We start from the raw sequence: 12,385 nt of genomic DNA, 5'->3' as shown, positions 1-12,385 counted from the left end.
CATCCAGATGGCCTACAGGCACAAGAAGTGATGCTCAACATCACTCATCATCAGGGAAACACAAATCAAAACCACACTGAGATACCACCTCACACCAGTCAGAGTGGCTAAAATGAACAAATCAAGAGACTATAGATGCTGGCGAGGGTGTGGAGAGACGGGCACCCTCCTACACGGTTGGTAGGAATGTAAACTGGTGCAGCCGCTCTGGAAAACAGTGTGGAGGTTCCTCAAAAAACTATCCATAGAACTCCCTTATGACCCAGCAATAGCATGCTAGGGATTTACCCAAGAGATACAGAAATGCTGATGCAAAGGAGCACATGTACCCCAGTGTTCATAGCAGCAATGTCAAATATAGCCAAAACATGGAAAAAGCCTAAATGTTCATCACCTGATGAGTGGATCAGGAAGATGTGGTATATATACACAATGGAGTACTACGTGGCAATGAGAAAGAATGACATATGGCCATTTGTAGGAAAGTGGATGGACCTCGAGGGTGTCATGCTAAGTGAAATAAGTCAGGCAGAGAAGGACAGAAACCATATGTTTGCACTCATAGGTCTAACAGGAAAACAGGAGAAACCTAATGGAGGACCAGGGGGAGGGGAAGAGGGAAAGAGAGTTGGGGAGAGAGAGGGACGCAAAACTTGAGAGACTACTGAATACTGAAAATGAACTGAGAGTTGATGGGGAGGAGGAGGGGGAAAAGAGGTGGTGGTGATGGAGGAGGGCACTTGTGGGGAAGAGCACTGGGTGTTATATGGAAACCAATTTGACAATAAACTGTTTTAAAAAAAAGAAAAAAGAAACAAAAAAATCAAAACCACACTGAGATACCACCTCACACTAGAGCCTGCTTCAGATTCCCTCTCTGTCGGCCCCTCCCCTGATCATGCTTTGTCTCCCTCTGCCTCTCAAGAATAAATGTTGGGAAAAAAAATTTTTTTTAAAGCTCAATTTCAAAATCCTTCAAGAAACAACAGTTGAGATAATATTAATGCCGAATAACTAATGCTTTCACATAACCCTACAAACTATTATTGTTCTCATGATATACTGATAAAAGGCTTAAAGAAACTAAGAACAAAGTATCCAAGGTCATACAGCTACCAGGGTGTAGAGCTGAGTCTCGAACCTTTCTCCAAAGCCCAAGATTCCGAGCTACCCCTTCTCTTCACCAGCGGCACCACTCAGATTCCAGGACTTTTCTCGACTCATTCCTATCTACCAACATGGTTTCTCTCACTGGAAAGTCCATTCCAACTTTTTTTTTAGTTTATTTATTTTTGAGACAGAGACAGAAACCGAGCAGGGGAGGAGCAGAGAGAGACACATACACGGAATCTGAAACAGCCCTGATGCAGGGCTCGAACCCACAAACCATGAGATCATGACCTGAGCTGAAGTCGGATGCCCAACCAACTGAGCCACCCGGGTGCCCCCCAACTTTCACTAACACTCCATTGCCCATGGAAGATTGAGTCTAGGTTCTTGAATTCAAGAATTCAGGAATTCAAGGCCTCAGCGTGGCCACCCTCCTCTCCAACAAAGCAACCATAAAAAACATAACACCCACATTCAGCTGCTGTTACACCAGCTCTCCCACCACTTTCCTCCCTCAGCAAGGTCACTGGCTCTGTCTACAACACCGTCTGCTGTCCACTGTCGCCACGTAGTTAAATTCCACTCCTCGTTCCAGGCGTAGCACAGATAATATAATCTCACCGAAGGCTTCCATCTCAAGCCAGAAGTGATCTGTCCTTCCTCTGCATTCTTATACCTCTTTAATCATAACAAGACACTAAACATGTCCATAAAATGTAATTATTTGTGACACAGAATTTTTTTTTTTAATTCTTTGAATAGGTCATACTCATTTCACTGCCAGATTCACAGCCTAGAACATTCTTTTCACTCCTTTTCCCTTGGCGAACTCTTAACATTTTTCTTCAAATCTCAGTTCACAGGAAACCTCCCTTAAGAAGCTTTCCTTCACTGCTCCCACCCAACTCTGGGCCAAGTGCCCACAGGGGATACGACCTCGTTACAGCCGACACATGAACTAGCTGTTTCCTTGTCTGTTCCCTCAGTAGACTCTGAATCTCAACAGAGACTCCATTTATTTTGTTCATGGTTGTATGTCAATAGTGCTGGGCATGTAGTTGGAACATTTTTAAAAGAATTTACAGGTAAATTTTGCTTATTATCCTAATTGAATAATCCAGAGACAAATTTCAAAGTACAGGCCCTTGCAAACAGCAAGTACTAATTAAATAATTGTTGCATGAAATAATTCTATGGTAGGTAAATGGCTTAGACTAATTATCTTAAGCCTTCAAACAATACGGATTCAAGTGAAAAACAGTATCAATACTTGATAATCTATCTAAACAAGGATAAACATTTGAAGTTGACTTGAATATGTGTGTGAAAACTTATAACTGAATCAAAACTAGAAGGTTCCTGGGGCCCTGGGGTGGCTCAGTTGGTTAAGTGTCCGACTTCCACTCAAGTCATGATCTCACAGTTCATGAATTTGAGCTCTGTCCCTGGCTCTGTGCTGCCAGCTCAGACCCTGAAGCCTGCTTAGGATTCTGTGTCTCCCTTTCTCTCTGCCTCTCCCCACCTCACACTCTGTCTCTCTCTCTCTCCCTCTCAAAAGTAAGCAAATATTAAAAAAATTTTTTTAATTTAAAAACTAGAGGGTTTCCTTGACTTACAAAATCACTTTATTGTTGTCATTTGCACCTGCATTCCTCAATTCCTCAGTTATTTATCTGTACTACAGAGCTCTGAACTCCAAATTACCTAGGCTCTTTATCTCTGGGTCCATTCTCAGTACTGTTTCAATGTACCAACTTCCACCTACCCATTTTTGCCATTTTAAAGCCTTTGCACTCACACCACAAGCTTTTCCCTTCCTTCTAGGCTCCATAAAATTTGCCTATCTCTTCTTCCTTTAAAATACTAATCATAGGTCACTTTTTCAGTGACATCATTCTCATTCAGAAAAGCTTAGTTTAAGGGAGCCTGGGAGGCTCAACTGGTTAAGTGTCCGAGTTCAGCTCAGGTCATGATCTCGCAGTTCTTCGTGGGTTCAAGCCCCACGTCAGGCTCTGTGCTAACGGCTAGCTCAGACCTTGGAGCTTGCTTCAGATTCTATGTTTCTCTTTCTGTCCCTCTCTCTCTCTCTCAAAAATAAATAAAACATTAAAAAAAATTTTTTAAAGAAAAGCTTAGTTTAGGGTTTGCCTGTAATTCACTCATCCACTCATCCATGAGCACTTACATAGCAACAGCTATGCACAGGGAAGACTCTAACTGTTCATCAGCTAACCAGATTCATGTCACCACAAATACTCCTCCTATCTCCCAAACAGTCTAAGTACCAGCATTGTACAGATCTACATTAAGAGTTACAAAAATTTCAGGGGTGCCTGGGTGGCTCAGTCATAGACGCATTCAACTCTTGATTTTGGCTCAGGTCATGATCCCACAGTGTGTGAGTTTGAGCCTTGTGTTGGGCTCTGCACTGACGGCGTGGAGCCTGCTTGGGCTACTCTTTCTCCCTTTCACTCTCTCTTAAAATAAATAAATAAATAAACAAACTTAAAAAAGAAAAAGAGTTATAAGAATTTCAGAGAGGTATGTAAAGCCTGATCAGCCTCTTAGGACCACTCATAATCATTAATAACAAGACACCAGAAACATAGTTAAAAATCTAAAGGATAGGGGTGCCTGGGTGGCTTGGTTGAATTAAGCATTCAACTCTCGATTTCAGCTCAGGTCATGATCTCACTGTAGTGACATTAAGCCTCTGGTCCAGCTCTGCCTAGGCACAGAGTCTGCTTGAGATTCTCTCTCTCCCTCTCCTTCTCCCCTACTCTCTCAAAAAATAAAAATTAAAACAGAACAATATAGTTGTAAAGAATACAAAGGATACGTAAACAGGCAATTCACGGAACACATAGAGCTCTAACAAGCATACAACATATTTTATTTCACTAATAACTGCAAATTGAAATGATAAAATCAGATTCTCCTTTCTCTGTTTTGCATAAATGAAAAAGAGCCTTGGCACAGTACCGCTAACTGTCAGAGCATTAACTAAAACAGCTTCTCTAGAAAACAACTGGCAAACAACTAAAAATAAGTATTATGCATCTAGATCCTATAGATCTATCTAATATGCATATGGATTCTACATCTATAGATATTATTCCAGGAAAACAAAAGAAGTTAAATGTACACATTTTACCTGTAGGTGTACATATAATTTTACTGCAGAATTATTTATATTAGTAAAAAAATTAAAAAAACAAATAATGCAGCAAATGTATCTAATCATTGGGATATTGGTAGCAGTTAAAACCTACAAGGTAGAATTTTATGTACTGATATGTAACATTAACAAGAAAGGAAAAAACACACTGTAGCATAGTTATGAATATACTGAAAACATTTCCTAGTACAGTCAACCTAGTGACAATACTATATGAATAACAATGAACTGTAGATCATTTGCATATGACTCCCAGATGCATCAAGACTGCAGTTGAGAATTTCTGGCGTAGATTATCCTAGCAGGCCCTTCCTTCTAGCTCTAAAATTCTTTTTTTTTTTTTTTTTAACATTTATTTATTTTTGAGAGAGAGACACAGAGCATGAGCAGGGGAGGGTCAGAGAGAGAGGGAGACACAGAATCAGAAACAGGCTCCAGGCTCTGAGCTGTCAGCATAGAGCCCGACATGGGGCTCGAACCCACAAACTGTGAGATCATGACCTGAGCTGAAGTCAGCCACTTAACCGACTGAGCCACCCAGGTGCCCCTAAAATTCTTTAAATCTAAGGATTCTGTACAACACAGATCTCGGACGCAGTGTTACTGCAAGGTCTCAGTGGATCTCCCCTACATGTTTAAGTGCCCTTTATCAAAATGCAACATGATAATGTTAAAAAAGTGTCCAGTATTTTAAATCTATGTTGCAAAACTTGAGTTTTTAACACTATACCCTTGATTATCGATTCGTGTGGAATGTTGAATATGCATACTCTACAGAAATCACAAATTATAACTACCTCTTACCTCAATAATGTAAAGAACATGATACCTTTAAAAAACTGAAAAAGCTAACAAAACCCCTTGAACATAAAGAGACAAAAAACAGGGGCGCCTGGGCGGCTCAGTTGGTTGAGCCTCTGGCTTCGGCTCAGGTCAGATCTCACATTTGTGGGTTCGAGCCCCGCATCAGGCTCTGTGCTGACAGCTAGCTCAGAGCCTGGAGCCTGCTTCGGATTCTGTGTCTCCTTCTCTCTCTGCCCCTCCCCCTCTCATGCTCTGTCTCTCTGTATCAAAAATAAATAAAACATTAAAAAAATTAAAAAAAAAAAAAAGAGAGACAAAAAACAGTAAACATTGCTTATATGCTGTATCTAATCTAAAAACGCTAACTCTAAATCAATCTGCCTACAGAGCAATCACAAACATCAGTGGGGCCTCTTCATAGTGGGCAGGACTGGGACTGGGAATTAACACATCTGGAGATGAAGATCACTCTTTTGGCTCCAGATACCAAGAAAGTAAAAAAAAAATCTATATGAACCTCAACTGCTTCATTTGCAAAATGATTAATAAGCATAACCGAAGTGTCATAGAGATAAAATGCAAAAGGTACCTACTACAACATCTGGGACAAAACAGGTTCTCAAGTACTGGTCAAACCGAAACAGGCGCCACTGTTGCTTTTGTTAAGGTATCTAGTCTGTTCCCCTGAATTTTTGTAACATCAAATCCATTTTGTTCATCTGCATTTTGTAACACCCCTTTCACAACCATCCTATTTTATCATTACACTACATATAAGAAAGGAAGTTCTTGTCCTCCTACAAGTCCACGGGTTGAAATACACTTATCCACCACATGCAAAAACTCTGTTAACACAGAAACTCAGGGAGAAAACATACTTACAAAGCACACCCTGAAAACTCCGTGTTGTTCTCCTCTGAGCTCAGTGCTCTTCTTTGGCACGTATGTCTGCCTCCTATCATCTCTTCATGAGCTTCAGGGCAAAAGGCCTGGTCAAGTAGATGATCTTCCGTTGCCCTACACCTTCAGATAAATGAAACCACCTACAGATAAATGAAACAAGAGGGTAAAACACACCTACAATCTTATTTTTTTTATATAAAATCCATGATCAAAATAAGCTCACCCTCACTACACACAATTTACTGCATATCAGAGAACAGACAACAGTACCCTTGGATCATGCATAAAAAGCCCCAGGGAACTCACAAGAATGCTTCACATCCAAGTGCCCAGCCAGCATAGTCTTCACTGTTTACTTCCACTCGTGCCTGGTCACCCCCTTGGGCTAGTGAGGGTGAACTGTAGCCCAAGTCTGGCCAAAAGTACTGTTCCTGAGCAGATCTATTAATGGGTAAACTAACTAAGGCAGGTAACGAAATTAACATGCGACTTCTGAATTTAATGGCTCAGTTGTGTTTCAGACGAAATCGGGCGCGTTCAGGGTGGTATGGCCGTAGACGGCTCAGCTGTATTTCTAAAGCCAGGAAGGAACTATCTGCGAGCGCTCCTAAAAGAAATATTTTAAAAGCTGCCCAATTCGTCCCACACTTAGTATTGCAAATCAGGAAGTAAAATGCCTTTGGTTGTAGGAAAGAGCTATGGACAGAAATATCTTCAATTCTTTGTGACTGCTTTCAAAGTAACCAGCAAAAACCCATCTAGTTATTCTGGTAATTGGTCACTGTCTACCAAAAAAAAAAAAAAAAAAAAAAAAAAAAAAAGTATTGTTGGAAAAGCTAAATCAAAATAAACTGTTAGAGGGTTCAAAATGACCCAGATCATGCAATGACAAAGAGGAGAGGCTGAGATGACACAGGTATGATGCACAATTCACTTTTCTAACAGAGCAAACTTCCCCAGTGAGTTATACCAAGAACCCAAATTTTCTGTGCCCATATGAAATGGCTGAAGTTTTAATCTTATGTCTGTGCTGCCAATACAGTAGTTGCTGGTCACATGTAGCTACTGAGCTCTTAAAACCTGGCCAGTATGAAATGACACGTGTTGTACGTGTAAAATACATAAAAGAATGTGAAGACTTAATGCCGTTAAAAAAGTTTTGAGACTATAAAACATCTCAATAAATTTAACATTGACTACATGTTAAAATGAAAACGTTTTGGATATACCATGCTAAATAAATTCTTCAAATTAATCTCACCAGTTTCTTTTTACTTGTCTAGCGTGGGCACCAGAAATTTTAAACTGGTGAGTGGCTCACAGTTTATTTCTATTACACAGCACAGAGCTGCATAATTAATGAAATAAATTAATAACAAATACTAAGCGCTTCTGCTCTATCAGGTCCCGTGTTACGTACTCCACACAATACTAAGAACAGCTGCAACCTGGTTTTACAAGACGACTGCTAAGTGACTGAGCTTCATCAAACCAATAAAGGACGAGGCTGGAATTCAATGTCAGCCTTCCTGCGAAGTAACTCAAATAAGGGACTGTTAACAGCTAACTGAGGCAACTTCCTTGATAGCCTAGGAAAGCAGGTCACTGATACAGTGTTCCCAAGGGTAGCAAACTTCTGGTAACCACAGAACAGGCACAGAAACGTCAAGTTATATCCCAGGCAAAGTGAACACCAGAATGACCCTATCAGCCTTGACAGCTCAGGCTTCGCAGCTGCTAACAACGAAACTAACTTGCTCCAAAAAAAAAAAAAAAAAAAAAAAAAAAAAAAGCATAGGTAGTTCAAATTCCCTGGTTCACTTGGCCAGGACCTGTGGACACTCATGCTGAAGGAAGGGGCGACGGGATACCAGGCACGCTGTCTCCCCCGGCCCTGGCAACACTCCACCCATCCAAGGCCCCACCCCAGATTTCCGCGGAGCTTTTGTCTCTCCCCCCACGCCCCCGCCGCTCCCCCCTTCCCGGGATCAGGGGAAGTGGGACCTAAAACGTCTAAAATAGGATAAGGAAGTAGTAAAGAAAGGGCGAGGGGGCATTTGGGGGCAGGTACCTGAGATAGAAGAGGACCCTAGGTCCTTAAAGCCGGATCATCGCCGAGGCCCCTCCCGGCTCCCACGGCCGCCAGCGACCCAGAAGGTGCAACTGACCTGACGCTGTGGCGCAACCGACTCTGCTCTCCCCAGACTCGCAGCTATGGCAACTTGAACTAGCCGCCCAGCCACAGCCAGGGAACAGGACCCCGCTGCTGCCGCTTGGCACTCTGGGAGTTGTAGTCCATCTTGATCTCAACAGCAAGGAGTCGTCAAGGGAGACAGGCCCTATGAGAAACTTCAAATCCCAGGATGCCATACGACTGGCCTTAGGGCGACTTCCCCGGAAGAAGCCGGATTAGCTGGCCTCAGTATCCCTGGGCGGCGCCCTCTTGCCCCTTTTTTTCTTTAAAGGGCCGGTGGCTTCTACGGGAAGCAAACACCTGACAGTGAATTAGCTGCCTTGGTCCTGACTGTAATTTAATCAAAAAAGTACAAAATACTCACTTAAAAAAAATAAGAAGAAATATTCAAAGCAGATGCAATAATGACAGACTCCGTTTCTTTTACTACTTTCAGAACAGGGAAGAGTAATTACCGGAAGTGAAATGTACAAATCCCCTTATTACCAGAGCCCAATGTCTTTTTACTAAGATTCACAAATTCTTAGAACTGGAGAGGAACAGAGAAGATTATCTAGTAAAACCCTTTAGGCCTAGAAAGAGTGAGTGACTTACCCAAGATCACATAGCTCATTAATGGCAAACCAAAAGTCTATAAGGCTGTCACTTCATGATTACTGCTACATTGGGTCTAGAGTGCCATCTCCTCAGTCATTCTAGAACATGAGACAGACGTATGCCACTCAGAGTAGTCGGTTTCAGCTGAGAAAAGGCAATAAAAAACTCAACAAAGAACTCAACTTTGGAAAAACTAAGAAGTGAAAATCAATTAGTCATGTAGAGCCTCTGCCAAAAAGACCATTGATCGTTTCCTCCTCAAGGCTTAAATCAAAATTACTTTATCTGTGAAAGCTTTCTTGGCTACCTCAAAAAGAGCTAGATCACATTAAATGCATGGTTTCCCTATTCTAATAATTTTTTACTGTAATTATCTATTTCCCAGTTGGTCTCTTCCATCAGACACAGCCTTTTAAAGGCAGGGTCCAAATTTTTTAAAAAATCAGTACCTCTCTTCTCAGCCCCTCCTCACTTCCCACAGTCCCTTCGTATCTCTTTCTCTCTCCCTTTCATACACAAAATCACAAATAATTAGCATACAAATTTGATATATTAGGATAACTCCAACATTTTCTCTGGCCAACATTGAGGGGTTTATTTCATAAACAGTATGAACATAAAATAATTCTTCTAGAAACTACCTATGTATTTTCATCTATCTTCAAGCTGTTTGCTCACAGTTGTATTCAAGAATACACTCCACCTGACACAGAGATTAAGCTAATTCAGGACAACCATAAAATTTCCCCATATTCATGCAGAAGCATAATTACTCCATTTATATGTTAAGATTTTAATTTTTCAAAACAATTACATTCATTCATTTAATTCAGCAAATGTATCCCATATCTTTCTAGCATCCAGACATTGTCTTAGACACTAAAAATGCAGTAAATATGAGGAGATAAACATGTTCCTCAAAGTGAAGAAACTTACTATTAAACAAATTTCTACAAATCTGAGTGATAAAGTACTGTGTAGGTTTCTATGCAGAGACATAAAATAGAAACTTTTTTAGGAAGTAATATCTGATCAAATTGGGGGAAGAATGACTACCAAAAAAGCTAATGTCAGCATTAACAAAAACTGTCCACTACCTCTCTTCACTGGTCCAACCATATTTAGAGAATAAATTAAATTCAGGAGACCCCATTTCTAAAGTGACATTTACAAAATAAAGCAAAATCGAAAAACACAACTGGGACTAGTGGGTGGAGAATCAAATTTAAGTTCATTACGACTAAGATATGTTAAAATACACTATTAAAGTTCAGCAACTTTTTGTCATGCAGTGTGTTCTCAATCCACAGATGTGACATCCAGAAAAAATGTAATGAAATCAGATCATAGAATCTTTCTTCTTCTTTGCAAGAGAGACAAAATAAGAAAACCAATAAAAAATATCTTACACAAATGTGTCATATAACTCTTCTAATCAGTATGACAGACACATGTTATGCAACCCCAAAATCACACTCAAATTCAATCACCTGTTTTTAAATTTGGAAAAACCCTCAAAGATTCTTGCCAGTAGTACCCTTCCTCTGCAAACTGTGTAAATACAAGTATAGAGTGATTACATGATGTATTGGTTTGCTAGTGACGTTATAATAAGATACTACAGAATGGAGGTTTAAAAAGCAGAGATTTCTTTCTCACAGTTTTAGAAGCTGCAAGTCCAAGAGCAAGTATCAGTAGGTGTAGGTTCTCCTGAAGCCTCTTTCCTAGGCTTAAAGGTAGCTGTCTTTTCTCTTTGTCCTTACGTGGCCTTTCTCCTTTGCAGGCAAGTACCTAATGCCTCTCCCTTTTCTTATGAAGACACCAGTTACTTTGGATAAGGGCCCCACCCTTAAAATGTCATTAAACCTTAATTACCTGCTTAAAGGCACTATATTCAAATATGGTAATATTGATGGTTAGGGCTTTAACATATGGGGCTGGGGAGAAAGGGAGACACAATTAGGCCCGTAACACATGATTTCCTCAAAATTGTACCTATTTACAATTAGTGTCATCAATGATCTTCCCACAACTCCATACCTTGATAAAAGTAGATGTGGCAGATATTTTTGACATACCTCGCCTATATCATCCCTTAACTAGGAATGATTCTACCCACAGTGTTGGGCCCCAAAGCCTCATTTATATTATACAAAGCTCCTTCTCTGACCGTGGCTATTTGGCCACTGGCTGAAACAATTTGGGCCAGTCAGTATCTTTATCCTTTGAGGGTTTGAAACTGGGACTCAAGCATCCAATTGGTTGCCTGAATAGTCTTGACGTGAGGGTACAAACTGAGGCTTTCTCAGTGAGGTGACCATCTTCATCTACATTCAAGGAGAAACTGAAAAATCAAATCTTCAGAGAAAGAGAGAAATGAGCAAATCAGCAAAAGTAAACCTTGCAGCCCTAGATGAATTAAGTCTAAGAGGAGAGAATCTTGCTTCCTGACAATTTCCAAGTTCCTGGCTTTAATCTCTTGCTATTTCCACTTACATTTCATGTACTTGTGTTCTGGGATGCATTAGAGTAAGCTGGAGATTCAAGACTCGGACCACTTGGGTTCAAATCTTAGCTGTAATACGTATCGGCTATGTCACCTCAAGCAAATATATTGAATCACTCTGTGTCTTCATGGAGATGATAAGAATAGTACCTAACATGTAATGCTGTTTTGAGAAAAAAAGAAATTAACGTATATGAAGCATTTTACCTAGTGCCTAGTCCACAGTAAGCACTCAATATATGTTGGCTGATGTATAACATGATCTCCCAAAACGTTAGTTCCATGTACATTGAAACTTTATTGTTTTGTTCTAGGTGCTTAGATCAAAGAATATACCTCGTTGCCTGCTGATGATTTCCCTCTTGAAGCTTAAGTTCTATTGACTGAAATCCAAAGACCCTAGACTGAGATGACATTGGTGAAGCCTAATTTGTCCAGTCCGTGAGATCTAAGACCCTACATTACATTAATTTTTTAGGCAGGTTCATCAGAATCGATTTTGAACCATACCAAACATTAAACATCTAAGTGGACTAATCAATAGAAGGTTCTGAAATGGGGCTAAGTCTGAAAGCACTGACAAGATCATCATACCCTAACTCACCTAGAATAAATAAGCATAGAAAAGGGAATGCATTTATTACATAAGAAGCTATTAAGTGACAGACAGAGGCTGTGCTATTTCAAGTAAAAGGGACAGAAGTTGTGTTTCTCCAATACCTTGAAAACTCAAACTACAGTGAAAGAGCAACAGCAAATTGATTATCTCCATGTGACAGGAAAATTTAAGTGAAATATTAACCAAAAATTTCCTCAGGTATTTTCTTTTTCCTCTTGGTTCTCCTCCAGCCTTCATTTCTGCTAGCTAAGCTGTTCTAGAGAAGGTATGTGACCACAGGAAGCAGAAAGGGAGAGGAAGAGGAGGAGAAAAAGAAGAAAAAGTATTCTTTTCTTGGCTTTTGAGCATTAAGCATCTACATCCTCAGATAAGACTGGTCATATAACTTGTGGGGCCCAGGGCAAAATGAAAATGTCAGGCCCTGTTCAAAGCGGATTCAGATTGTCAAAATGGGGTCAGCAGAGCCTTAAACCA

At 40.4% G+C, this 12,385-nt stretch overlaps 1 protein-coding gene across 9 annotated transcripts in view; it reads right to left on the bottom strand.

Moving 5' to 3' along the window:
- Window positions 1-8,241, bottom strand: part of CEP128 (centrosomal protein 128) — a 369,193-nt gene extending 360,952 nt beyond the window's left edge. For 5 of the 9 annotated variants that reach the window (XM_029951892.1, XM_029951894.1, XM_029951893.1 and 2 more), the window contains exons 1-2: window positions 8,067-8,235; window positions 5,975-6,135 (exon numbers count right to left, since the gene is read on the bottom strand). The gene's annotated coding sequence lies outside the window, so the exon portion shown is untranslated. Of the gene's footprint in view, window positions 1-5,974; window positions 6,136-8,066 lie in introns of all 9 variants that reach the window. The other 4 variants (XM_029951896.1, XM_029951899.1, XM_029951897.1 and 1 more) reach the window with 3 other exon arrangements.
- Window positions 8,242-12,385: the final 4,144 nt, after the last annotated feature.

This window comes from Suricata suricatta, chromosome 9 (genome assembly GCF_006229205.1).
Source record: "Suricata suricatta isolate VVHF042 chromosome 9, meerkat_22Aug2017_6uvM2_HiC, whole genome shotgun sequence".
Taxonomy (NCBI): domain Eukaryota; kingdom Metazoa; phylum Chordata; class Mammalia; order Carnivora; family Herpestidae; genus Suricata; species Suricata suricatta.
Note: the sequence above shows the minus strand (reverse complement) of the source record. Positions and strands in the feature narration are given on the sequence as shown.